This window comes from Globicephala melas, chromosome 3, assembly GCF_963455315.2.
Source record: "Globicephala melas chromosome 3, mGloMel1.2, whole genome shotgun sequence".
NCBI lineage: Eukaryota > Metazoa > Chordata > Mammalia > Artiodactyla > Delphinidae > Globicephala > Globicephala melas.
The window spans coordinates 149,845,938-149,873,668 of NC_083316.1; the positions used below are offsets into that span (position 1 = coordinate 149,845,938).

The 27,731-nt window shown below is 45.1% G+C and overlaps 1 protein-coding gene across 2 annotated transcripts in view; it reads left to right on the forward strand.

The window, feature by feature from the left end:
• Positions 1-18,588: 18,588 nt before the first annotated feature.
• CPLX2 (complexin 2) overlaps positions 18,589-27,731 on the forward strand; it is an 83,225-nt gene continuing 74,082 nt past the window's right edge. For both annotated transcript variants that reach the window (XM_030829878.2, XM_060296632.1), the window contains exon 1: positions 18,589-18,817. The gene's annotated coding sequence lies outside the window, so the exon portion shown is untranslated. The remainder of the gene's footprint in view (positions 18,818-27,731) is intronic.

Sequence of the window (27,731 nt, forward strand, 5' to 3'; positions counted from 1 at the left end):
TACCAAGTTGAATAGGACACGGTCATGCACTTGGGGAGCTCCAGAGAAAAATGATGTATCAACAGAAGTGTACAAAACAGGAGGATGTCCCGTAACAAATAAGATTTATAACAATGGCCATTTATTTATTCGGCTCTTTATATGTGCCCCTGTTGAAGGTCACAGTTCAGGTTCAGAGGGGTTGTGAGTATTGCCCCAGGTCACACAGCCAGGAAGGGATAGAATGGAAATTCAAACCCAAGTCTGTCTGGTCTCAAAACTTGGGCTCCTTCTACTTCATCAAGTTTATCTCTGACTATCCAAAACACAAAAGAAATAGTTGCCATGCAATGTGGAAAGTGAAACAGAGCACAAATGACACAGTGAATGACTTCGCCTGGGGAGGGGGCAGGAAGCCCTACACAGAGCATTCTCACAAGCTGGGTATGGAAGAGTGGTGATTGTGTATGTATTGCTCTGTATCTGTGTCTATATTTCTACTTTTCTATCTCTGTATCTATGTCTATCTATTATCTGGTCTCCCAACATCTAAGCTCCCTGCACTGTGTATGGTGATTATAATTGAATTCACACAGCTGGGGCTGGGAGTTGACTGGTTAATCAAAAAAGTCCATTAGAGCAGGAAATAATTTAAACAACAGAATATCTGCTGCCTGGCTTAGTCTGTTCAGGTTGGTATAACAAAATACCTCATGGGATAGCTTATAAACAACAGAAGTTTATTTCTCACAGTTCTGGAGGCTGGGAAGTCCGAGATCATGGTGTCAGCATAGTCATGTTCTGGTGAAGGTTCCTTTCCTGGGTCATAGCAGCACCTTCCGGCTGTGTCCTTACATGGTAGAAGGGGCTGGGAGCTCTCTGGGGTCTCTTTTATAAGAACACTAATTCCATTCATGAGGGCTCCACCCTCATGACCTAATCACTGTCGCAAGGCCCCACTTTCTAATACCATCACACTGGGCATTAGAATTTCAACATATGAATGGGGGGGGCCTCAGGACTCAAATACTCAGACCCATACTACTGCCTAAACATCTTGTTCTAACTTAAAGCATGTAAATGTACATGTATCTGAACATATTTAGACGGAAGCCTGAGGCCTTTGAGAATAGTCTGTTGATAGAATTCTGCATCTCTTTCTCCATAAACTATAGCCATAATATGTCTCACATTTATACTTCAGGCACCCTCAAAATGAAAGAAGAAAAAGCAACCTGAGTGCCGACACCTTCTGGAATTTTCTGCTTATTTTCCTGACACTTTACAGGTCTCTCACCCACACATAACTGTAAAAAAAATTTTTTTAGCAACTGACCTTTATGGAGTCATTCAACTTCATTCAACTTACTTCTCATAGAAATGGAACTTTCTTCCCTATATTTTACTTGTATTGAACTCCTTATTGTAACTGTGTTATTTAGTTAAATATGATGTGGACTGATAAAGTATGAGTGCACAAAAGAGAAAGTGGTCACTCCTATGAAAGCTAAGTTGAATGCTTTGGAAACGCTCCATAAAAATGAGTGATTTCAAGGTAACAAATACAAATGATTCCTGCTACACTGCAGCTCAACTGGCAGAGCATAAAGACTTGTGTCAACTCAACTGGAGAGTAAGCTATTGGCCTTGACTTTCGCCCGCCACCAGCTTCAGGGAATAGGGAAGAGTCATTTATCGAGGCAGATGGTTAAGTGGAAGCCAGATGGAGACCATTTTGTACTTCTGAGCCCCTTCCCACGGCGTCCATGTAGGGTGGGGACCTGCCCATGTTCTGGCCTGGTCCTTGCCCTCCTTCTCCTCCCAAAAGGAAGGAAAGAACTAGCAAGACCCCGCAAACACTGAACAGCCTAGTTTTACTACTGGGTAGGGCCACTGTGCCGGAAATGGACAGCTCATTGTCACAGCCATCTCTTCTTCTCTCACTTTCAGAGCTCTCCTCTCTTGTCTCCTGTCTCACACTGGTGAGAGGAAGTCGTAAGAGCATATGTTGTGAGAGGATGGAGAGAGAAGAGGATCTGGTAGAAGAGGTGTCTGGGAAGTGGGCAGGCATCAGTCTGTGAAGGTCTTGGATACCAGGCTAAGGCATTTGGACTTTATCTTCCAGGCAATGAGGATTGATTGAGGTTGAATCTGTGCTAAAGAATGGTCACTTGAGCGGTTGACATGGAGAATGGAGAACTGGAGAAGAAAGGAGGCAGGGAGACCACAGAGGAGGCTGCTGCAGTCACCAGGGCAAGAGATGATGAGGCTTAAACTAACATGGGGAGGAAGGTGGGGATGGGGGGGACCATACCATACCTAACAACGGATTAGACATGAGGAATGAAACAGAAAAATCTCTGATGATATCCAGGTTTCTGTCTTGACCAACTGTCACCACCCTGTCCCCAGTAAGATGAGGAAGACAGGAGGAGGATCAGGTTTGCAGTCAGAAAGATGAACGTTTCTGTGTAGACCATTTAATAAGCTTGAGAGGCAGCCAGAAGTTTTCCAGAGACATTCAGACCTACGGAAGAGATGACATCTTAGAAACGGATCGGTTCTAGCTGCTTAAATCAAGTGAAAGTCACACTCTGCCTTGAGGGTATTTGATTGTTCTTACTCAATTCAATAATTGGCAGCAGAACAGGTACAGTGGGAAAAGCCATGGTTGTGAGATCATCCTGATCTGGGTAGAAATTCCTAGCTCTGTTGATATGCATTCCATGAGGCTCTGCGTATGTGCAATTTCGTGTCTCTGAGCCTCTATTTCTTCCTCTATCAAGTGGAAATAAATAAAAATACATCTTCATGGACTATATTGAGAATCAAATGAGATCACGAATGTAAAGCCCCAAGCTAGTACCTAGCACATAGTAGCTGTTCAATAAATGGTGCTAACTAGTAATTAGTAGTGGTATTTTAATTGTAATCTAGAAAATGGCATCTATTATTTTATTAACCCTATAGAAATCAAAGAGTTGTAATTCTAGAGTGGTGGGTCTAGTGACTCCAAGGGGTTTAAGATATTTATTCATCTCAGTTCAACAAGATTTTCCAGGGCTCCCCTGGGTGCTAAAAATTTAGGATGAGCTTCCAGAGTTTGCCATGTTTCTCCCTGCTACACACACACATCCAAGGAGACAGTCACGATCACCAAGGGGGTTCCTCCCAGTTGCGTAAGAGTTCTCAAGGGCTGAGTTAAACAGACATTGCACGCTGGGCACTGGGCACATAGAGAATAGTCATACCAAGCCAGTACCCTGTGGGCTTAGAGCCCAGTGCTGGGCATCAGTGAGTCTGGAATGAGCTTTTTCTCCAGGAACCAGTGTCCACCCCCGCCTCAGGCTCCCTGCCCATGCACAAGGCTTCTAGACCATCTGTGTCCCTGAGAACATGCTGGGCTCCTGACCCAGGCAGCAGCTGGTCCACTACCTGCTGCCCCTGACCAGGCACCTGTCCAACTCTGAGGCAGTGAGGACAGAGAAATAGAATCTGAGAGCTGGGAAGGAACGTGGAAATCATCCAGGGCATGGAATGTGCATCTCACTGAACCTGGAGCCAGAAAAACGTTTGATTTTCAGTGAACTTGGCCCTCTGCAAGCTCTGCAGGTAGAGGCAGGCACTTTTCACTTTGAGCTTGCTTCCTTATCTGTAAAAGGGACAATATTATGTCTCACATATATTAAAATATCTACCTCACAGGGTTATTGTACGGACTGTGTAAGAGATACACTATTAGAACGCTTGATTGGAAATGACAGACATTCATTGAATTCCAACTTAAGGGGAAAAAACAAGGAGGCATTATTGGTTCAAGGTGTAACTGAAAAGTTTGAGTACAACTAACTTCAGAAGCCAGGTTCTCAAATGACATCATCAGAAATCTCTCTCTGTCTGTGTCTCCGTCTCTCTCATGTTTCTATCCCTCTCTGTCCCTCTGTCTCTGTCTCTCTCTTCTACTGTCCTCCAAAATTGCTTTATTTTCAGGTAAACTTTCTCTTGAAGCAGCTCTAGACTTATATTCTACCCGCAGAAAGAGAGTGTTTATTTACCAGTAGTCTTAAGATTGGCCTTTTTGGGGCTTGCTTGGCACATTTTAGATTAAATGTCTACTCTTCAACCAATCACTGTAGCCAGGGAAATACCATATTCCCATCAGCCAAGTTTAAGTAGTGTGTCCAGGTTTGAAACCCTGGATTATGGGTTGGCTCAACTCCACCCAGTTAACAAGGACTGATCATGGAGAAAAAAAGTACCCAAAGGAAAATCAAGATGCTACTATAGATAAAAGGTGGAACGATACTGGACATGTCAAAACAACAGACCAATAGACATGTGTAGGCTTTGTTAATTTTCACCAAATGGGGTTAATTTTCATCCTCATCAGCATCATCATCATTATTATTATCACTGTCATTATTAACATTTTTGTCATCACTGGCATCCTCACAGGTGCATAATAAATCATACCTGTGAGCCATCGCTCCCCATGTAGCCTCTTCTACAACTATTCTGTACCTAGAAGAAGGCTCTTGGCACTCAGACAGGGTTTCTGAGAACGAAAGACTCCCCTGCTTGCCTGTCCCCTGAAACTGTCCAGCCCCTGCTTTCATCTTTCTCCATGTCCTGAGAAGGATCCGCTCCGCATGTGGTCTCTGCTCTCACCCAGCATCAGATACCAGCTTTTACTCTCCTCATATCCTCATAGCTGAGGCCCACTGACCACCACTCTACGGACCCAGTTCTGTTCCAATTCTGGACAAATCAGGACGTTTGAAAGAACCCCAGCCCCATTCTCTAAATCACATCACACACAGTACCACAACATTAGGACTTGTTTTCATCACTGGAATTTATCCTTGGTCCTATATCCTGAGTCCCTAACTGACAATCTGCGTTGGATGAGTATATCAGCAAACTTTTGGTTACAAATACCAGAAAACCTCATTCAAATTGACTTTTAAAAATAAAAGGAATTTATTGACTGATGGGTGTTAAAAAAATTCAGAAGTATTTCAGGCTTCAGGCAAAGCTAGATCCAGCAGCTCAGTGACATTACCAAGGATCTGGTTTCTTTCCCTCTGTTAGCTCTATCTTCTGCAGTGTTGACTTCATCCCAAAGCTGTTACCCTAGTATTCCCAAGGTAGATTCAAGTAGCTTCCTGGGCTGTATGTTCCACTTTTACGGCCAACAGGAAAGAACAGCTCTTTGTCACAGAATTCCTAACATAATTCTAACAGATTAATTCTGATTGTGTCAGCTTAGGTCCAAAGCCCATGCTTGGTTGGCTTAAGAGAACCATGGTGGGGTCAATCCCAAGCAAACCACATGTCTGGAAATTTGGGATCTTATTACCATTAAGGAAGGGGGAATATTGCTGGCCAGCCCTCCGATTATGTCCATTATTGGATATTTTAAAGAGTTGTGCTCAAATTGTACCTGGAGGTGAGCCCAAGCTTTGCCTATATTCTCAGAGACATCCTGCCGTCTCCTTTCACTTAAACTCTCCTTCAGAGTTGGGAGACAATTAGTTGAAATTCTTTATCTTGAGTCTGGGTAAAGCATATATTGAGTTTCTTTGTACTCTTGTTATTTTTCTGTAAGCTTGAAATCATTTCCAAGTAACATTTTTTTAAAAAAATCTATAGTGCATGACCCATGTTTTGCCCCCATAGATAAGATTCGTGTAATCTTGATATTTGCTTTACCTTTGCTGAGGGGATGATAGAAAAGGGGGGTGGGTATTCGACAAAGTTGTTCAGAATGTTGGGCGCACTGGTCTGGGAAGAAACTTCCAAGCTTTGGTTGGTTGGATGTGTATAAAGTAACAAAAAATCAAAGCCTTCCAAACAAAGATTAAGGCATGGGACCTCAAAATAAACACCTCCAAAGTGGAGTCAAAAGTTACTTTAGCAGGGTCGCATCTCCTGTCTCGGTTACCCCATTGCTTCATATGGGATGTGGGTTGATGAAAAGGGGCTGGCTTGTTTTCTCCCTTTCCCAGTGGAAGCGTTTATAGCAATTGTACTGTGCTTGCCTCATCATTTGGGTTGGGGGAGGAGGCATAAAACTTGTCTGTTTAGTTCACCAGTTTTTAGATCAAGAAGAATGGCACTCGAGGAACTGTACGAAGACACTGCAGCTGAGGCGCCTCATCCACACCTGAACCTGATTTAGATGACATGCTTCTAAACCTTGAGCCTGTACCTGACAACGTAATTGATGAGATTTAGGGAAAGTACTAGTAGGAATGAAGGTAATTTACATATGGGGAAAACATAAATAGTTTCTGATTAGGGAGCAGACCATGGTGGTTTTAAAACATGGCCCCCAAATTCTCTGACATTCCTCCCATCGAGAGTTGGATCTATGTCCATTCTCCTTGAATCAAGGCCAAACTTGGTAATTGGTTGAACAAGGGAGGACGGCAAAAGTGGCACTATTTGACATTTGAAGCTAGATGAGAAAAGGCACGCAGCTTCTGCCTGGTTCTCTTGAGATACTCACTTTTGGAATCTAGACAAGAGGAAGGCTGATCAGCCTGTGGCACGGTCAAGTAGAGAGATATTGGGGCACCAACAGTTCTCAATCCCAGCTGAGCTCCCAACTGACCATCAGCACCAACTTGCCAGCCATGTGAGTGAGCGATCTTGGGGGTGAAGTCACCAGCCCCAGTCAAGTATCCCCAGCTAATGCCACATGGAGCAGAGACCAGCCTTCCCCACAAACCCTGCCCAAATTGCAGATTAGTGACCTAAATAGATGATTGCTTCTTATCAAATCACTAGGTTTTGAAGTGGTTTATTATGTAGCAAAAGTAACTGGAACACCATGCAAATGGATGCAAAGGCACTTCAAAAGAGAATAATTTTGGTATCAAAGTATTAAGAGACACCCTTGGGAATATTTTTTTAATCCATGAATATTTGTTCAAAACTAAGCCTCTTGATAAATGTACTGCAAAAGTCAAGTGAAAAATAAAGAAGGTTGTAATGAGCTGTCCAGTTGTACTGAAAAAAACAAAAACCCTTAAATTCAACACTTGATTCAATTCTTGTTTGTCCTTAAAATCAACACATAGCTTCCATTATGACCTGTGTTTTTCTAAATATAAGCTCTTGTTAATTTTATTTCATTTTTAAACTCTTGACAAAGTCCAAATCAAATCTATTATCCTGTATTTACTGCAAAATGGTAGTCCCTACTCGAAGTGGTTCATATTGAATGGGATATTTTTTTCTGGTCCCCAATTATTCTTGGGAAACCAAGATCCTCTTCAACTGCCTTGCCCATACCATGTTATTGTTGTGTCCCTTGGCTACCAGACTTGCGTTTTCCTTAGCACCAGAAGACCCCAATCTTCCAGGATATCCTGCCACTTCCAGCCTGCCCATCCTTCAGTATATGCCCACCTCCTTGTACCCACTGAGAAAGGACATCAGGGACAGCTGTCTCTTTCCACAACCCCACCATGCCCTGAACTACCTCATACCCTGCCTCCCACTCTGCTTTTCCATTTGTCTCCACCTCTTCAGTTCTTTGTCTTTCTTCACTCTCTTCTCTGTGCTGTCCTAAGCTCTCCTCTTCATTCCAGGTGTCTACTTGGATTATACCAGCCTCTTCCAGGGAATAACCCAGACCAATTCCATCCAGTCCCCAACGCCAGTTCACAATGCTGACATTTCTGCCAGATTGGCCCCACTTATCACCAAGAGAAAGAGGTAGCAGTTAACCATGGGTTCTCAAGGAAAATTGAGATTGACAAACAACTTGCCTTGGGGCAAGATCTTGGGACAGGAATCTTGTGAACGGGACTTCACATTAGGAAATTCCAAATCCAACCTTTTTTCATCAGACATTGGGGGCTCATAACCCACTATATAGTGGTTAGAATTCCTTATGTTGAAAGTATCAGAACCTCCAACTCAAACTGGTTTAAACTATAAAGAATTTCTTTTGTCTCACATAACCAAAGAGGGCAGAGGTTGGCCTAGCTTCAGATAAGGCTTGGTTCAGCCTCTCAAGTGATGCCACAAAGAATCCAATTTCATTCCATCTCTCCTCTCTGCCTTCTGCAAAGGTATCTTCATCCTAAAGCTGACTCCTCTCTTGTCAGAGGATATCTGTCAGTATCTCCCAGAATTACTAAATTCACTCACCAACAGCTCCATACAAGTCTCAGAAATGAGTCTTTATTATTATATTAATTCAGCCCCATCAGAGAGACCATAATCCTTCCCCCAACATTCTTCCTGCCCCCTGGTCCCCAATACATACATGTACACACACACACACACACACACACACACACACACACACACACACACACTGAAAAGCATAAAGGGATGTAAAGCAAAAAATAAACACTTGTCCCACCTCTCAGAGAATCCTGGACATATTAGTATATGCTTTTCCACCTTTAAAAAAATATATATATATATACAAGCTAGGTAGAAAGAGATATAGATTATATATATATATATATATATATGTTTGTACACAACAAAAATGTTATACATAGTTTATACTTAACAAAATGTTTACTATATGTTTACTTTTAAACATATAGTAAAATGTTTACTTTTCCTCATATTAATTAATATTCATTTACAATATAATTTCCAATGGTACCATTTAATTCTGTCCCTTGTATCAGCACTTCTTACAGGCTTCCTAACCACCAGTGTTTTTATTTGGAAGCCCTAACCAATGCCTCAGTCTGCTATTGTCAAAAAACTTTAGAAAATTATTGTTAATTTTATTAGTCTTGATAATGGCATTATGGTTAGACTTAAAAGGAAGAAAACCTTTTTATTGGTAAGAGGTACATACTAAGTCAAATGATAAGATTCTAGGACTTGCTTTAAAATATTCCAGGAATAAATAAAAGGCAGGGTGGGGGGAGGTGGAGTGGGCAGGGGGTTAGAGGTTGCTGAACAAGAGAAAAAATATTGAGTCTTATTGGTCCCGGTTGGCTGACTTCAATTATTTCACTGGCTGACCCTTGTGTAACTTCTGTAACCAGGGAGATGAAAGACACTGTTGAGAGACAAGATGAGAAATGAAAGCTACTCTTATGAAGGGGAAAATGGTTGTTGGAAGGCTAAAAATTGACTCCAGACCACAAGTTCCACATACCTCCTGGATAGAGGGTGTGTTAAAGGTACTTAATTGCCCCCAAGGCGGTGATAACAATTTGTGTCTGCACACCTTTTCACATTTCATCCATTACCTCCCTGGAGTCTCACACTTCCTCTTCCTCTGAAAGGTAAATACTAGTAACCCTGTTGTCCATATGAGCAAACTGACATTCAGGCCAAGAACATATGACAGGTCAGCAGTGGAGATGTGACTTGAACTCCTAAATTCTATATTTTTTCATGATAATGCCACTGACTTCTTGCAAGATAAGTTTCTAGAAAACCAAATTCAAACCTGCCCCCAAATGGCAAAACATGGTCCAGGCCTAAGTTTTTGGTCCCCCACTCAGTACACAAATATATCCACTAGGACAGCAAGTTTTATGTTGATGATTCTGAAAACTCTGAATTCCACCATCGGTGAGTCTAGGGGATGATGTGTCCCGCCCTAAGGCTCCCTGACAGCATTACTCTTTCAGTTTCCCTACTTGTTTGGGTACTCCATTGGACTCCAAGGCCTTTCTTCTGTTCTTGCCTTTCTTCATCCAATGTTTATTGAATGTCTACTTAAACCCAAAGTCCTCACCATAACAGTCAAGCTCCCCCACCTCTATTACTCTCACCTCCCCTCCAACCACTTTCCCCTTGCTCACCCCAATCTAGCCAACTGGATCTCCAACTGGATTCCCATTCCTCAGATATGCCAAGCACACTGACACCCCAGGGCCTTTGCAGTCCCTGTTCTATGCCCACATGGCTTGTTCCCTTGCTTTCTTCAAGCTGCTGCTTAAATAGCACCTTATCAGTGAGGCCTTCTCTGACCCACCAGAGAAAATATCAACATCCCCAGCTCCCCCCAGTTCCATCTCTGCTTAAAATTTTTCCATAAAAATGTTCACAACAAATGTCTTACTCATTTATGTGTTTATTGTGTATCTCCCTGCCCTTGAGAAGGTGAGCATTTCAAAGGCAGGGATCATATCTGTTCTGTTCACTGATGAATTTTAAGAAGCTGGAACTATTCTTGGCACATGGTCGGTGCTCAGTAAATATTTGTTGAAATAATGAATGCTATCAATACATCCATCTAGCCATACTCTTTTGCCTTTAGGGTTTTCCAGACGTGGACGATGCCAGTCTAAGTGTCTTCTGATGTCAGAAGACCCAGATGAGACTCTCCAGGGGCATCTCTGCAGAGCCCTTCTTACTCTTCAGGTGCTCCTTTTTCTCCCCCATGGCAGTGGGAGGATGGGGTAGTACCCAGAACACCACTAGCTCTGAAGAAACCCTCTCTCATCCTCCCTTTTAACTTCAACCTTTTTATGCCCGTAAGTATGGCCAAACTTGCTTCAGAATCGGTTAGTATATCTTTCTTGGGTGGACTGGCATCTCATGTTGCCTGGGGGTGCTTGTCACCTATATTTTATTTCTGGACTTTGTAGCCTCAGCTGACGTTGAGCTAGAAACAGGCCATTTTAACACATACAATAGATCGTTGAATTTTCACAAGGACCCTGCAACATAGATGACTTTATCTCCATGTTGCAGATAGGGGAAATGAAGTTCAGAGAGTCCTTCCTCTCTGGTCTCTGAGACTGAGGAAACACTCGTGAAGTAGTCTCTCAGTTGCCCCAGAGAGCTATGGATAATGCTGTCCTCAGCCCCTGGATGCCACCCCTATCCAGTGAGTCAGGGTCTGATTATCTGCTGTTTTCTCTGTAAGACTCTGACTCCCACCCAGTCATTAGAACATTCTCTACCCCCAACCAGGCAGTGCCAGAGAAGTTGCTGACCCTGACCACCTGGACCGTTGTCCACCACTGCAATAAGTAGCTTGGTGGGGAAATAAATGGATTTATTAGCTCAAATGAGGCTTGGGGTTATCTCTGGATTTTCTCTATCCTTATGGCAGACACACTGGAGAGGGGAGGGGCTGTGATTTCAGAAGCCAGAGGAGGGGACCAAGTACCTTTGTGACTTGAATTGTACCAAAGCTTGAGAGTTAAATGGGTTTGGGTTTGCATCCAAGCTCTGTGACCTTGGACAAGTTAATTCACCTCTCTGAGCCTATTACATTTCTCTGTACGAGCAAGCAGAGACACGCTCAGAATGTTCTTCCCCACTAGAAGAAGATTACTCTCAAAGTTCTGGTTTGAAGGATTTTACATACTTTTTTTTTTTTTTTTTTTTTTTTTGCGGTACGCGGGCCTCTCACTGTTGTGGCCTCTCCCGTTGCGGAGCACAGGCTCCGGACGCGTAGGCTCAGCGGCCATGGCTCACGGGACCAGTTGCTCCGCGGCATGTGGGATCTTCACGGACCGGGGCACGAACCCACATCCCCTGTATCGGCAGACGGACTCTCAACCACTGCGCCACCAGGGAAGCCCCCGTTACATACATTTTAATTCTACATGAATTACTTCTAAGCATCTTATCTCCTGTTGCAACCCCTCAGCAACATCTTGAAAGAGCAAACTGAATTACTATTCAAAACAACAACAATAATAATAGCAGCCAACATTTACTGAGCTCTTTTATATACAAGCACTTTACAGGCAGATTACCATTTAATCCTCCCAATAATCCTAAAGCATAGATTCTATTTTATTGTCTCTTTACATATGAGGAAATTTGGTTTATGTGGCTTGCCCAATGTCACAAATTTGGTGAGGGGTAAGACCAGGCCTAGAACCCAAGTTCTATTCCCCAAAACCAAATTTAAATCCTCTGCTAAATGCCTAATTTGCATGTGCCATGAAGTCTGTGGAATATTCTGATATGGGCTAGAAGTGGCTTCATTAGAGTAACTTTTATGCAATCTGATTAAACTATTTTTTTGAGCACTTACTATACTTGTCTCTCTGAGTCCCTGTTTCTTCATCTGTAAACTGGGGGTGATAACACTTCAAATGGCTGTTTTGGATTGAATGAGATATAATAAGTGAATTGAATGAGATATAATAAGTGTTCAAGAGGGCTTTCCTGGTGGCGCAGTGGTTGAGAGTCCGCCTGCCGATACAGGGGACACGGGTTCGTGCCCCGGTCCAGCAGGATCCCACATGCCGCGGAGCGGCTGGGCCCGTGAGCCATGGCCGCTGAGCCTGCGCGTCCGGAGCCTGTGGTCCGCAACGGGAGAGGCCACAACAGTGAGAGGCCCGCGTACCGCAAAAAAAGAAAGAAAGAAAAAAAAAAAAGTGTTCAAGAAATATCAATGTTCCTTCTTTTCCCCTCAAAAATTAATATAAATTGATTTGATGAAATAATGACGCCTGGGATTTTAAGAACATCAATAAAAATAGGAAAATAAGTAAGGTATAAAATTGATAATGTTGGAAATTTTCAGCCTATCTATTCAGTGTGTCACTCAATGCTACAACTTTTGAGATGCTGTGCACTGCACTGACACAAGAGTTGGATGACATGAAAAATAGAGTGGAGAAGGTGTCATTCTCACTGAATCAACAGACATCCATTGTGCCAGTTTCTCCAGCACTGTGGGCTCAGAGGTAAAAGTAATTGACTTGCTCTCATGGAGATTACATTCTGGTGAGAGAAACAGAAAAAAAATTAATGTTTCTAAGAGCAATAAGTGTTATCAAAATCAAAACAAGATAATCATATAGAGTGTAACTTGGGATAAGAGGGGCTATTTTAGAGAATGTAGGCAGCTAAAACTTCCCGGAGAAAACATTTGTACAAATGCCTGAATATTGAGGAATACTCAAGAGCAAGAGGATAAGTGGTGGAATAACAGGATTTGAAAGATAAGTGGGACCAGACAATGTGAAACCTTAAAACCTATGATAGGAAGTCTGGGTTTTATTCTGAGTTCAATAGGAAAGATGTATTAGACGTGTAGGAGGCTAATAACTTGATCTGTTTCATACTTTTAAAAGCCACATTGGACCCAAACAAATATGAACACTTGATTTATGACAAAGACAGCATGCAGAGCAGTGCAGGGGAAAATGATCTTTCTTTTAACATATGGTGCTGTGTCAATTGGGTAGGCATACAGTCAAAAAAAATTAATCTTAAACCCTACTTCCTACCATGCACTAAAATCAGTCCTATAGGGATTGTAAATCTAAATATAAAAGCCAAAGCAATAAAGATGCTAAAAGATAACAAGGAGAATGTTTTCATGAACTTGTATAGACAAAAATTTCTTAAACAGAACACAAAAAGCACTAGCTGTAAAGGAAAAATTGATAAATTGAACTACAGTAAAGTTAGCAACTTTTGTTTGCCGAAAGGTACCATCAAGAGAGGAAAAGGGCAAGCCACAGGCTGGGAGAAGATATTTGCAATATATCTAGCCTTAAAGGATTCTTACCCAGAATATAGAAAGAATTCCTACAAATCAATAAGGAAAAAACAGATATCACCATAGAAAAATTGATAAAAGATATGAACAAGCACTTCACAAAAGAAATTTTCTAAATAGTCATTAAACATGTGGATAAGTACTTCATTAGCCATCAGATAAGTTCAAATTAAAACCACTACATACTCATTACATACATAGAATGGAAAAAAGTCAAAGTAGACTGACAATGCCAAGGGTTGGTGAAGATGTGGGGCAACCAGAACTCTCATACACAGCTTATAAGGCATAAATTTGTATCCTAACTTTGGAGAATTGTATGGAAGTATCTACTAAAGTTGAATATATACACACCTCACCCATTTATTTCATTCATGGGACTATAAAAAAAACTTAGATGTATCAAAAGATCTATACAAAATTTGAAAACCACTCAAAAATCCATCGACAAATTGAGATATAGTCATACAGTGGAATACTACACAGTGATGAAAAGCAGCACGTTGCTGACAAAGGCAACGACGCGAATGAATTCCACAAACATGATATTGAGCAAAAGATACAAAACACATGGCGTATGATTTTTTATATGTCAGCAACACCCATCTGTAGTGTCAGAAGTCAGAAGTGTGGTTACCTATGAGGCAGAGTAAGGGCGGAATAACTGGGACGCCATGAAGGGGACCTATAATGTTGCATTTCACTATCTGGGTGCTGGTTGCACAGTTGTGATCACTTTGTGGTAATTAATCAAACTGTTTCCATGATTTGTGTTCTTTTCTGTATGGGATATATGCTTTAAAAATCACTTTGGGGAACAAGAGTGGAACCAGGGAGATCAGTTAAGAGGCTGTTGTAGTAGCCCAGGCAGAAGAGGATGATGGTGTGTGGGTGAGATGCGATGTGGTGGAGAGGGAAAGAAGTAGACTAATTTAGGATGTATTTTGGTGGAAGAGCTTAAATCATTTGCTGATGGATTGGATGCTGAGGAAAAGGAAGAATTCAACAGTGGCCAGTGACCCAAGCAGCTGCGCAGATGTGGAACACCTGGTCCAGATGAGGAAGACCAGGAAAGAAAACAGCACCATTTAGATGTCTTCATATATTACCTCATTTATTTCCCCACCAACCTTCCTTAGTAGCTATTTTTATCCCCAATTTACAGAGGAGGAAACTGGGGGTCTCAGAGATTAAATTATTTGCCAGGCTTACACAGGTCTGGGAGGAAACAGAATGGGAGGCAGTCAGGTATAACGTTGGAGCCTGCAGACCCAAGCCAAACAGCCAGGGTTTGAAGCCTGCCTCTGTCAGGCAAATCTCTTAACTTCTTTATGCTCCATCTGTAAAGTGGGGATGAGTCATACCTACCTCTCAGGGTTAATATATGTCAAGGGCTATAAAGGGACCTAATATAAGTCAGTGGTCTGTAAGTTAGCCATTATCAGGGTCCATGTGGACTTCCCAGAGGGGTGGAGAAACAGAAGGTAAATAGATTTTAGTTCTTGAGCCAAGACTGAGTTTCATTAGCATGGTGATTGCCCTTTAAAACACTGAAACAAATGATGGCACGTAATGTTATTGCCACATAATAGAGACCATCAGGACCGAATTTCAGGAGCCAAAAGACATAAAGTGCATACAACAGAGGAGATCCTGGCTTCGCTGTGCGCTGGTTGCCTAGGTGCCAGTGTGCTTTTCTGTATGTTGGAGAGGGAAATTGTTGCAATTATTTCAGCAACCATTCTGGATAAGTAAATTCCAGCCTTTTGACGGTGCTCAGGGGTAGGGGGCCATAGGTTTTTACCTTCCAGAGTCAGTAGTTCAAAGAATTCTGCACTCTTGGATTAAGTGATGCTTCCCAACACTTCTCTTTTACTTGAATTATTGCAGCAACCTCTAAACTAGATTCCTCCAATTTCTTCCTCTTCAACACATACTTACTGAGCTCCTACATTGTACCAGCTTCTCTGCTAGGTGCTAGGGAACATTAAGAAAAGCCCCAAAATATAGTGCCCTCACGGAGCGTCACTCTAGAGCCATATTTCTGTTAGGAGAAAGCACTTTGCAGATTGTAAAGGACTTATCCAGTGTTGCTCTTGTGAGATGATCAAGGTGATAATGGCAGTTGTTAAATCAGAGCTCTTGCCTTTCAATTGTTCTCCACTGCCTGTAGGATAAAGGCATACAGCGAAGTCCAAACTGAATTCCAGACTCATTTCCCATCTCTCATCCCTTACACCAGCCTTACTCTCCATTCACACCAAACCACTAGCCGTCCCTTAATTTCCATGCCTCAAGGACCTTGAATATTCCATTCCCTCTGCCTGAAATACTCTATGTTCTGTCTGCCTCGAAACTCCCACTTAATCCTTCAAGATCCAGTTTCCACCTCCTGTAACTCCTCCCCACAGATAGTTTTCATCCCTCCTTCCTCTCTTTCTGCAGCACTCTCTACATGAATGTTTCTTAAAGGGGTTAAGATATTACAGAATGACCTAAGAATCATCTTCAAATCCCAGGCCCATCCCTGCTCACCAGACATTCAGGTTCAGTAGGTCTGGGGTGCATAATCGTTTAAGAACTCGGGCTTTGAGTCAGACAAACTCAGGTTAAGTCCCAGCTCAGCTGTTTACCAGCCTCATGACCTTGGCCAAGTTACTTAACCTCCCTAAGGTTCTGTTAGCTCTGAAAAATGGGGAGAGAAATAGGCAGGAATGATAAGTTGAGACAACATGTGTAAAACACTTAGTATAGTGCCTGATACCTGGGAAAGGCTGGACAAATTGAAGCTGCTATTGAAAAGAAGGTCAGTTTATTCTGACCCTAGCAGCATATCCATTTCTTTTCCAACCCATCCATCTCCAGGTTGAGAACCACTGCTGAATATTCATAAAACTGTATTATGATCCATTGTTTCTGTGCCATGTCTTACTAATGTGAAATCCCGGAGGGCAGAAGCCATGTCTTAGTTCTAGAGCCCCAGTACATAGCACAGTACCAGGAATAGCATCACCACTTACAAGCTGTGTCATCTTGGTCAAATGAGTCTTACTTTTTCGGCTTCAGATATTTTTGATGTTGGGGAGAATAATACCTGCCAGATAAGACTGTTATGAATATCAAATGAGACTTTGGATGTGAAAGTGCTTTCTATGGTATGGAGAAGGGAGTTGTTGTGAAAGGGGGCTGTGATTCAGGCCTGTCATCTCACAGCCACATGTCTATGGCTCTCCACTTCCTCTTCTTCCCCATCCTATGGAATGTCAGTGTGACCTTCTTTCCTTAAACATTCTCAGTTAATTTACACCTAATAGAAGTTTGCACAATGACCTGCACAATAGCTCAAACCTTTCCAAGGGGAATGGGACTATAGATGCATTGGGGTGAGGTAAGTGCCCCTCAGAATGCTAACCGCTGAGAATACTGCATGGAGTAAGACATCCACGATCTTTGCCCTATTAGAGTTTCAATCCCAGCTGAGGGAAAGTCAATGATCAGCAAGAAAACATACTAAGAAAAATGAAATACACAATGTTAAAGAGTAATTCAGAAAGCAAACATTAGATGGCCAGAAAAGGCCTCCTTAGGAGGTGACGTTTGAGCTGAAACCCAAATGACAAGGAAGATTCATCCAGGTGAAGATCAAGGTTATGAGGGTCCCAAACAGAGAAAACAGGAAAAAAAAAATTTTTTTTAAAGCAGCTTGAGGGACTTCCCTGGTAGCTCAGTGGTTAAGAATCCATCTGCCAACGCAGGGGACACGGGTTCAAGCCCTGGTCCAGGAAGATCCCACATGCCGCGGAGCAACTAAGCCCGTGCACCACAACTACTGAGTCTGTGCTCTAGAACCTGCGAGCCACAACTACTGAAGCCTGCGAGCCACAACTACTGAAGCCCCAGTGCCTAGAGCCCGTGCTCTGCAACAAGAGAAGCCAACGCAATGAGAAGCCCGTGCACCACAATGCAGAGTAACCCCCGCTCGCCGCAACTAGAGAAAGCCCACGCACAGCAACCAAGACCCAACGCAGCCAAAAATAAATAAGTAAATTAAAAAAAAAAAAAAAAAAAGCAGCTTGGTACAAAATGGAAGTTACTGTAGGTGGAATTACTGAGTCAAGGGAGAGTTGATGGAAGGCCGCCATGTGGGGCTTTGTAGGCTGTGATTTTTTAAAAATAAATAAATAAATAAATATCTTCCTTTCCTTGCTCATTTGAATATACATTCATACGTTGAATGAATTATATGTTGAATATATATTGAATATATGCATATATATTCAAATGAGCAATCACATGAAGGAAAGGAAGCTACTGTGACTTCTGTTTCTCACATGTACATTCACTCAGCATATATAATTCAATGATTCAACAGTTCTATTGTGCTAGGAGATGGAGATACAAAGATAAAACATGGAAGCAGCTTTTATGAGCCTGGCGACAGAGGATATAGATACGTAAGTAATTACAAAACAATGTGACAAGTAGTCTAGTAAAGGAATTTAGAGGCTGAGGGAGCTTAGAAAAGAGAGTGATTGTGCCTTAAGGGATTAGGGAAATTTTCATTGAAAATGAAGACACTTTTACTTGCAAATAAAGCATAAGTAGTAAGGGGGAAGAATGTTCCAGCCCAAAGGAGCAGCAGGTGCTAAGGCACTGGGGCGCGCCTGTTCAGAAGGAGTGGTCATCTGTCCTGATGGGAACACAGCTGGAGAGGAGGCCCTGGGTCTTCCTGGTAAAGGGTCTTTAAATGGCACACCAAAGAGCTTGCATTTTATTATAGATACACGATATATATGGAAGGTTTAGAAAGCTCTCTCTAGGGAATGATAGATGATGGACTGGAGTTAGGTACTAGAGGCAGTTTGACCACTGAGTGGAGTTTGCAACAGAGCAGGTACAAGATATGCATTTGGTCACTGGTCACAGAAATGGAGAGGGAGGGAGAGATATTTCCAAGGCAGGATGCCCTTTGTCCCTTAAGTAACAGGACCCTGTTAGTCCCCAAACTTCAGGGCAGAAATGACTGTATGGGGAATTCCCCCATGCCTCCCTCTTGGTTTCATACACCTCTGCTGGCGCCCTCTCTCGTCCCCGTCGCCAGCCCCCGCCTCCTTTTTCAGGAAGCTTGGGTCTCCCTGGGAGCGGGTCTGCCCTTGGGGAAGGCCTCTCGGGTCTGTGCCCTGCAGCCCGACTGACATTCGGGTCGGATCGAAGAGGGGCTCGGCGGCCCCTGCGTGCACTTGTGCTAGCCCGGGCAGGAGGGAGCGCCTCTGCGGAGAAGCCCAGGAAGTGGGGGAGGGAGAGACGTGCCAGAATCTCGGTCCCGGGCGCCCTGGTCGGCCGCGGAGGAGCTGCAGCCTCCAACAGGTTCGTAGAACGCGCGCTCGCTCTCTGTCGCTGAGCCGCCACCGCCTCCGCTGGAGCAGGTTCGCCGGAGGCACCCTAGCCATAGGCCCCGCGCTGCGGAGCTCCCTGAGGGCGGCTTCCTCCGCCCTCCTTCCTTCTCCCAGTAGCTCTCAGCTGCCGCCGGCTCTTCCGGGGCGAGGAGGAGGGAACCCCAGGCTCCGTATCGCTTCAGCACCGCCTCAGGGACAGCTCCCGCTCCCAGCGTGGCACCCTCCCCGGGTCAGCACTTGCACAGGCGGACAGCGGCCGCCCGGGCAGCTCCTCTCCTCTTTCGGTTCTGGTTCAGTACCATGGCAGCGGAGGACAGTCCCTGGCCCCCTCTGGCTCCGCTCCCCGCGGCAGCACCGCGGCGGCGGACAGGTCTTTCCGGGCTCCGGCTTCCCAGCGAGCCGCGAACAAAGACAAGGGGCTGGAGCCTCCCGCGCTCCTTGGGAGTGGGTGGTTGACTCGATGGGGGGATTTCGACTTCCCCCAGAGCAGTGTCAGGGGCGAGCTGGGGAGGAGGGGCCTAGTCACATTCGCGCGTCTCTGGCTTAGGTCTGCAGTTCACCAAGGCCTGGCCGTGCAATGGCGGGTCCCAGCTGGAAGTCGGAAAGAGGGTGGGAGGGGAGACAGGCACGGAGGGGTCCCGGGCTGCAGCTGGGCAGGCTAGGCCTAGGCTAGGAGGAAGGAGTGCGCCGCCCCCTTTTTCCTCCAAGCCCCCACCCCTAGCTCAGGACCACGGACTTCCTTCGGAGAACCTAACACAGATGCCTGAGGCTGGCAGCTGCAGTCACTGACTCTGGCTGTCCCCGGAACATCCCTAGAAAGTGTGAGCCTGAGTTTCCGTGGGGGGAGGGGGCCGAGAAACCGCGGGGAAGCCTCACGAAGCCGGCAGCTACATACTCCCCCTCCCTCCTGCCTAGGGTTCCGCCCCCACCTCCAGAGTGAAACCCGCAGGGAAGGAAGGGAGAAGGAGGGGACCTGGACAACAGGTTGTGAACACGGCTGGGCTCTGGGAGGTTGCAAGTAGCAAGCGAAGAGGTTGAGAAGCTGGGAGGTTCCCAAACAGGGAGGCCAGTTCAGAGGTAGGAGACCAAACGTGGAAAGAGGAAACGTTTTCTCTGCTAGCTGAAGCTGGGAGGGCCCTTGGATCACGTGATCCTCTCGCTCACTGATGGTCTCGCCGGGAGATGGGAAGATTGAGCTTAGGGGGCAGAGGTAATGTGCCCAAGGTCACTCAGCAATTTAGTAGCAGAATTGAGCCTAAAGTTCAGGCTCCCAAAACCCTGGACCTGTTATGTAAGATTCATAGATAAGTCTTAAAAATCCCAGATGCGCAGAGGAGTGCAGAGTAGTTTCAGTTCTGAGTCCAAATCTCAGCTCTGTCACTTACTGGCATGTGACCTTGGGAGAGCGACCTTCTGAGAAGACAGGTTAATAGTATCCACTTGCAGTGAGGATTTAACGAAATACCTATGTAATGTAATTAGGGTAGTACCTGGCAAATAATAAGTGCTCAAAAGTAATAGCTACCGTTCCTGTTATTATTCTCTCTGTAAACATGTTCTGAGGACTCTTATGTGCACTGGCTGTGAACTGGGGAGATAGAGAAGTGTCCTGAAAAGGACACAGACCAGCACAGGAAGCAGAAAGGAAAACAACTGCAATATGATGTGATACGTGCTATACTCAAGGTGAGTACACAAGGCTCTGAGATCACAGAGGCAGGAGTGATGAACAGTGAGGGAAGGAGGAATACTACCTTGGACAGATGGAACTGTGTGTAAAGGCCTAGAAGTGTGAAATCACAGCCACCAGGGTGATATCACTGTGCCAGAGGGTCCTCAGGGTGGGGACTATGAAATGAGAGTGGAGAGAAAGCTGGAGTCAGTCTCCAAAGGGCCTTTTGTGATTAAATATTTCAAACACATTTTTTAAAATAGAAAGAATAGTATAATAAAACCCTACGTACCCATCATTCAGCTTCAACAGTTGGCCAATTTTGTTTCATCTATACTCACTCTCGTCACACATACACGTACACACACACAGAGAGACTTATTTTGAAGCAAACCCAAGACATCGTATCATTTCATGCAAAAGGATTTTTAACATCAATAACGACCTCTGCCATTCGAATGCCATTCCACCTTGGAAGTCACTAACTCAAATCATGACCTTCTCTCTTCAATATGTTCTGAACATTCCTGTCCTTAGCAGAAAGTTTTGAGAGAGGCCACACTACGGCGATAAGCCACATGCATTAGAGAAACTATTTCAGAAAAAGCAAAGGGTACGTCAATCCTCAACAGATTTTACCAAGCCAGAATGATCTCCACTACCTACACTGGGGTTAGAGGCCAGTGACTAGTGGCAAGGCTGATCAAAAGACAGATTGAGCCCCATACAGAAAAAGAAAAGTAATCTGAATCATAAGCTCAGGAATATAGAAAGTGTGAAGTCATGGAAATCAATGATTTGGAAATCGTCCAACCCAACAGCTACCTTTTACAGATGAGGGAGACAAGGGTCAGAGATGGGGAGGAACGTATCCAAATGTCCACAGGACCAAGACAGAGTCAAGACTTTGAACTTATAATCAACTGTTCTATTCAGGTCACCATTTTGCCTGGAAGATTAAATGTTAGACTTTCTCAGCCCCTGCACTTGGGATGCCATTTCCTTCCCCATCTCAAAGAAGCTGGAAGGAAGAGACAAAAGTGGTTCTCAAGAGGATGACGATGTGTGGAAGTAGGTCTCTGAGGTACCCTGACAAATTTCCCTTCTATATCCTTTTGCAGAAAGTTGAGGACGGTGGTACCTCTCTTCTGGCTGCTTCACATTAGCAATGGATCTGCAGTCAGACACCCAGACCTTATTTCTGTGCATTTCTGTCCATCCTGCTTGCTTTAACCAGAAGCACGTGAAGCCTTTCTTTTCCCATTTGCCCTGGATTTGGCTACACGTCCTTCTAGGCTACAGACTGCCACTCCTTTGAGGTGTTAAATGAGGCCCAGGCCCTGGCAGGACTCGGAGCTCTTGTACCATCCTGGAGCGTGATGTATCTTCTGTTACTAATGAAATGTGATGGCCGTGATGGGTGTGTGTGCTCCCATTGGGCTCTGGGCACTTCTCAAGTCAGCATTTTTGCTTTTCAGGGATATCCCTGCCTGCAAAGTGGTGAGGACAATATCTAACAAGTTTCATTGAGTCTTAGGGGGACAAATTCAAACGTGTGTAAGAAGTTCTAAGCATCCCTGATAAAGAGAAGTCAGTAGAGAATAGTCAATAAAATTGCTTAATTTCTGAGAGTATGATTGCAGGTAAGACATAGGAAGGTGATAAAGGTAGTGAATTTCAGCTTGTGAAATTCTCTCAGCTTTTAGCCTGAGATGAGACCAATTTAGATAAATTATATTATATTATCTGGGCTTAGTCGAATTGTAGGATCCCAAAGGGACCTTGGAGAGCAATGTAATCTTCCTTCAACACGTACTCATTGAGTGGCTATGATGTCAGGTACTGTTCCAGGTGCTGAACGAGACACTCCAGACCCCTGCTCTCATGGGGTTTACAGACTTGCAGTAGACACTGTCCTTAACAACAATTAAAAGGTAAATATGAAAACATTTAAGTAAACAAACAAACAATAGGGGAAGTCTGTCTGCAATGGTGACATGGAACTGAGGTCCAAATTACAAAAAGTCAGTCACATGTGGATGTGGGGTGAAACATTCCAGGCAGAGGAAATAGCTTTGGCAGAGGCGCTATTGGCTATTGAGAGCCTGGACAGTTTGGGGACAGAGAGGAGGCCAGTGTGACTGGAGCAGAGTGAGTGAGGAGAGTGGCAGCAGACGAGGGCGAGGAGGAGGCAGGGACCAGACCATGCAAAGCCTTTTAAATGCAATGGATTGTCACTGGATGGGTTAATTAAGCAGGTTTGATTTTACAACTGCCTCTGGTTGCTGAATGGAGAGTGGATGATATGGGGATGCTGGGCTGGGCAAGAGCGGGTAGGAAGTGTGAGTTGCAGCCTCCCCCACTGAGGTGTTCATCATCCAGCAGAGAAGACAATACACAAACCAGAACAACAGTATTCCAAGGGAAGGGCTGCTGTGGGGAGACATGTGCAAGGCATTCTGGGAACCAAGAAACAAGAAGAATTCATTCAGCCTGGGAGGCATGAGGGAAGGCTTCCTGGAAATGACCAATGGCTGTTGAATTGTATCTAGAAAAGGAGAGTAGTGGGGCTGGTGTCCAACACAGACAGAGAGGTAACATAGCAGCAGTGGAGTGCATGGAGTGAGAGCCGGGCTGCCTGTGTCCAAATCCCAGCCGGACCATTTAGCAGCTGCGAGCACTTAAGCAAGTTACCTACCTCTCTGTCTCAATGTCCTCATCTTTAAAATGGAGATGTTGAGAATCACAACACATTTCAAGGTGTTTCTGTGAGGATTCAACAACTGAAAATCTGTGAAGCATTTAGACAGCGCCTGGCACTTAGAAAGTGACAAATGAGTGTTGTTTAAATAAACATGGAGCAGAATGGGGGTGGGGGAGCAGGGAGCATGTGCTGAGGAAGGTAGACTAGAGGCCAGCGCTGAGGCGCCTTGAAGATCAGGACAGAGATACCCATCTTGCTTTTTTTTTTTGCAACGAGGGGCCATCAAAGGCTCTTAAGCATGGGGATTAGGGGTAGTGAATAAGCTAAACCCCAAAGGCCCAGAGAGAATAAGGACCTACTCAGAGTCACACAGCCAGTTACTGGACACCGTCATCTGTCTCCCCTACAGATCCATTATGGTAGGAGGGCAAGGGCAGTACGTATTTTGTTCCCCCGTTGCAGCCTCGGGGTTAGAAGAATGCCTAGGATATTCTCAGTAAATATTTATGGAGGCATTGCTGAATCAAGGACCGAATAAGTCAGGGAAAGTCAGAATCCTTGAATATACTCAAGAAGGTCAGTGCATTTTGGATAGCGGAGAAACTGCTCTCAGGAAAATAGATCAAATTCCTGGAGCTGTTGACTGGGGACCTTCCAAACCCTAGCTTCTCCCTCCTGTGACAGAGACACTGCCGCCCACGCTCCTCCAGGTGCCCCCTCAAGCAGCAGCGAGCATTGCTGTGTAGGGTTCAGAAGTTAATCTTGGTAAAGTGCCTGGAAGATGAGAACTGTTCCCCAGACATTCAGCGTGGTAATTGCCGGTGAGAAGAAAATGTATGTCTCCATGGGCAAGAGGCAGGACTTTGTGTTCCACAAAAACCAGCCATTAGAATTCCTGTCTCTGACTTGTCAGATTGCTGGGACGGCCGGGCGGGCAAGTAGGGTCTTGCTGTTCAAGCAGCAGATGACAAGAGACTCAGAGGCGCTCAGATCCAGCTCTCACGTTGCTGACCGCCTACTCCGAGCCAGGCCTGGGACCAGGCGCTTCTCCAAATTGGAGAGAATCCTATAGCCCCAGCACTTCCAAGCTGGGTGATTTTGGGCAAATCCCTGCATTTTCTGAGCTTCAAGTTCATCAGATATAAAATGGGGATAATACAGCCGGCCCGCCTGGGTCATTTTCTTTTGATTCTGACACTGTGGGGTTCGGGTTGTTACCTCGTTTCACAAATGTGGAAACTGAAGCTCAGGGTATGGCTCACTGATCCCTCAATACTCACGGAGCACCTATGATGGGCCAGTAACTATTGCAGGAGCTGGAGAGACAATGAAGAAAAAGATAGACAAGATACAGTCCCATCTCTTGCAGAGCTCACATTCTAGTGGGGAGACAGGAAACAAGCGAGTAAACCAATATAATTCCACCAAGTTATATAAGTGCTAGGAAGGAAATAAAAGAGAAAGTGTGCTAAGGAGGGTCGGGGATACTTACATAAGGCAGGCAGGGGAGACTTGAAGGAAGGGGCATTGAAGCTGACATCTGGATGGGGAGAAGCAGCTGGCCATGAAACACATGTCCAGGCAGAAAGTGCAAAGGTCCTGGAGTAGGAATAAGCCTGACGAGGTCACAGAACAGAAACCTAGTCAGTGAGGGGGAGGGTGGTAGAGAAGAGGACAGAGAGGTTGACCAGGGCCAGAGCAGACAGGGCCTTGAAGACTCATTGAAACAGAGGGGTGACGGAATCTAAATTCTGACTCACTTCCCTCCATCACCACACCAGTAAGGGACCTGATGTGGCAAAGCGCACATCAGAGTGATCTCCTGGACCCCTTCAGGCCCGCAGTCCCTGCTGCCACCTCCAGAGCAGGTCAGCCAACGGGCAAGCAAAGTGATGGATTCCCCCGCTGGGAAATAAATCCATCAGCTGGCTGGCTGTCGGGTGGGCACCACAGTGCCTAGCAGGCAGCATCCTAATGCCATGAGGCAGGAGAGGGAGGGAGAAGATACAGGGCCGGCCAAGAGGAAAATCCCAAGATGGAGAGAAGAGATCCTGATGTGGTCACCTCGTTAAATTTTAAACGGTCAAGTTTTGAAGCCAGGGAGTCTGGCTGAGCTCCTTCCATACATAACCATGTGGGCCCTCCATTTATCTGGAAAATGGGAATAATAATAATAGCAAGTATCCTAATGATTGTTGTGAAGAGCATTGTCGTGCTGAAGATCAGCACAGTGCTTGGCACACAGTAGGTGTTCACTAAATGCTTGTTGCTGGTGGTGGGAGGGGGAGGAAAGTGGGGTTCCATATGTCATTACTGCACACAGCTCACGTGATGAAATAGGTAACATTTGTATAGCTCTTTGCCATTTACAAAGCACTTTCAGTCATACCATTTCACCTGACTCTCAACCCTTTGGCTGAGATAGCATGAGATTTACTTACTTTACAGAGGAAAATAATCTAGGCTCAGAAATGTGCAGTGACTTGTCCAAGTAAGCCAGGATTTAAATTCCTGGAGTCTAACACTAAAATCCATGCCAGCAACAGAGCATCCAACCAATAACCATGGAAAAGATTAAAAACTAGAATAACTGGAATAAGACAATATTAGACTCTAGAGATGGTGCTGTCCAATCTCTTTATTTTACCAAAGGGAAAACTAAGGCCCGGGGAAGGGAAGAGCCTTGACCAAGGTCACAACGACAGAGCACCAGCCCTGGGGTCAGAACCCAGCTCACAAGGTTCCCAGTCCAGGGTCCTGTCCAGTATCCAGACCCACGTCCCTCATCTGATAGGCCTGTCTCCACCTGATCAACCAAGTGTGCCGGCGGCCAGGGGTGCAGGGCTTGTTCCCTGGGCAGGTCTAGTGGACAGGAGGTGTCCCACCTCCTCCTTCCACTCCAGCCCAATCAGAGGACGAGAGTGCAGAGGCTGCAGTTGCCAGGGTGAAGCCTGCAAGTTGCTAGGACAGAGTTTGGGAGCAGTCAGGTGGCAGAGGAGGGCTCAGCTGGGGCCGGGGCTGGGCCAGAGACCAAGACCTGACAGTGCTCTTCTTGGAGCTGAGGGAGGACCCCTAACTCTACAGGGTGGGTCAGTCAAAGGCGAGGTTGACTCTCAACAGACAGCCCCTCATCTCTGCCCTCGACACACCACCTAAGCCAGGAGACCAGGTCGTTTCTCCCTGTATCCTGTAGCTCATCAAACACAAGTCCTGCTGCTTCCTCCTCCCATGCCCCTTAACCCCGTCAGCTCTGGCTCCAGAAGGAGCTCTCTAGAGCACAATGCCAAGCGCTGCAGTGCCCTCCATCACCCTTGGGGTGAAGCCCACACCCTGCTAAATTTAGACCCTGAAACGGGTCCCAACAAACACCCAGCCTCATCTCTTTCCCCAAGGCTCTGGCCAAACCTAATCCTCCGAATGCCTGGGTACACCATGCTCACTCCATGCCTTTGCAGATGCTGTTCCCTCTGCCTGGGAGACCCGTCCTGTTCCGCTGTCCTCTAAGCCTCAGCTCCAGACTCACCCTCTCAGAGAAGCCCACCCTGCTGCCTCCTGGCAGTGAGGCACCTCTGGCCAACCCACCTGAAGGTGGGTGTCACATCAGATTTTAACTATCCACTTTCCTGTTTGCGTCCCCATTAGGCTAAGAGGTTTTTACATCTCACTCCTAGACTTAACCCACGTTACAAATGTGCAAAATCAAGACTTCTCGGAGCCTCCGTGCCCTCCTCTGTGTGATGGGGATTATGACCCTGGCCTTGCCAGGCTAATGGAGTATTAGAGATTTTGGATGTGAAGAGCTTAACACAACACAAGTACACTGAAACTGCTGTCACTGTGCTGTTGTTTACGTCAATACCACTAGCGCCAGCACAAAGGGCTCACTTGTAAACGTCTGCCACATGGGTCCCTCACCTGCTCAGTGAGAATAATCACCACGGCTTGAAAGGGCTCTAGAAAGAGCAAAGCCCCTTTCAAGTGTCAGCATAATAATTCTGATAGTTAACACTCTTGATTCCCACAAGCCCCTAGACCTGTGTCATTCCGACGTGCTCATTCGCTGAACAAAATTTATTAAGTACCTACTATGTGCCAGGCAACATGCTAGCTCTTTGGGACTCAGCAGTAGGTAGACACGAAATACTTAATTGCAACATCTACCTTTCTTTCCTTGCCTTTTTTTTTTTTGAAGTATAGTTGATTTACAATGTTGTGTTAATTTCTGCTGTACAGCAAAGTGACTCAGTTATACACACATATACATTCCTTTTTATATTCTTTTCCATCATGATTTATCCCAGGAGACTGGATAGAGTTCCCTGTGCTCTACAGTAGGACCTTGTTGTTCATCCATTCTAAATGAAAGAGTTTGCATCTACTAACCCCAAACTGCCAGTGAAGGTCAGCCTCCTGACTCGGTACGCGCAGGCCCTTGCCTGAGCCCAGGGAGGCTGCCGTTTGCTCAGAGATGTTCCTGGTAGCCAGCAGGCTCCACCTGCATACCCTCTT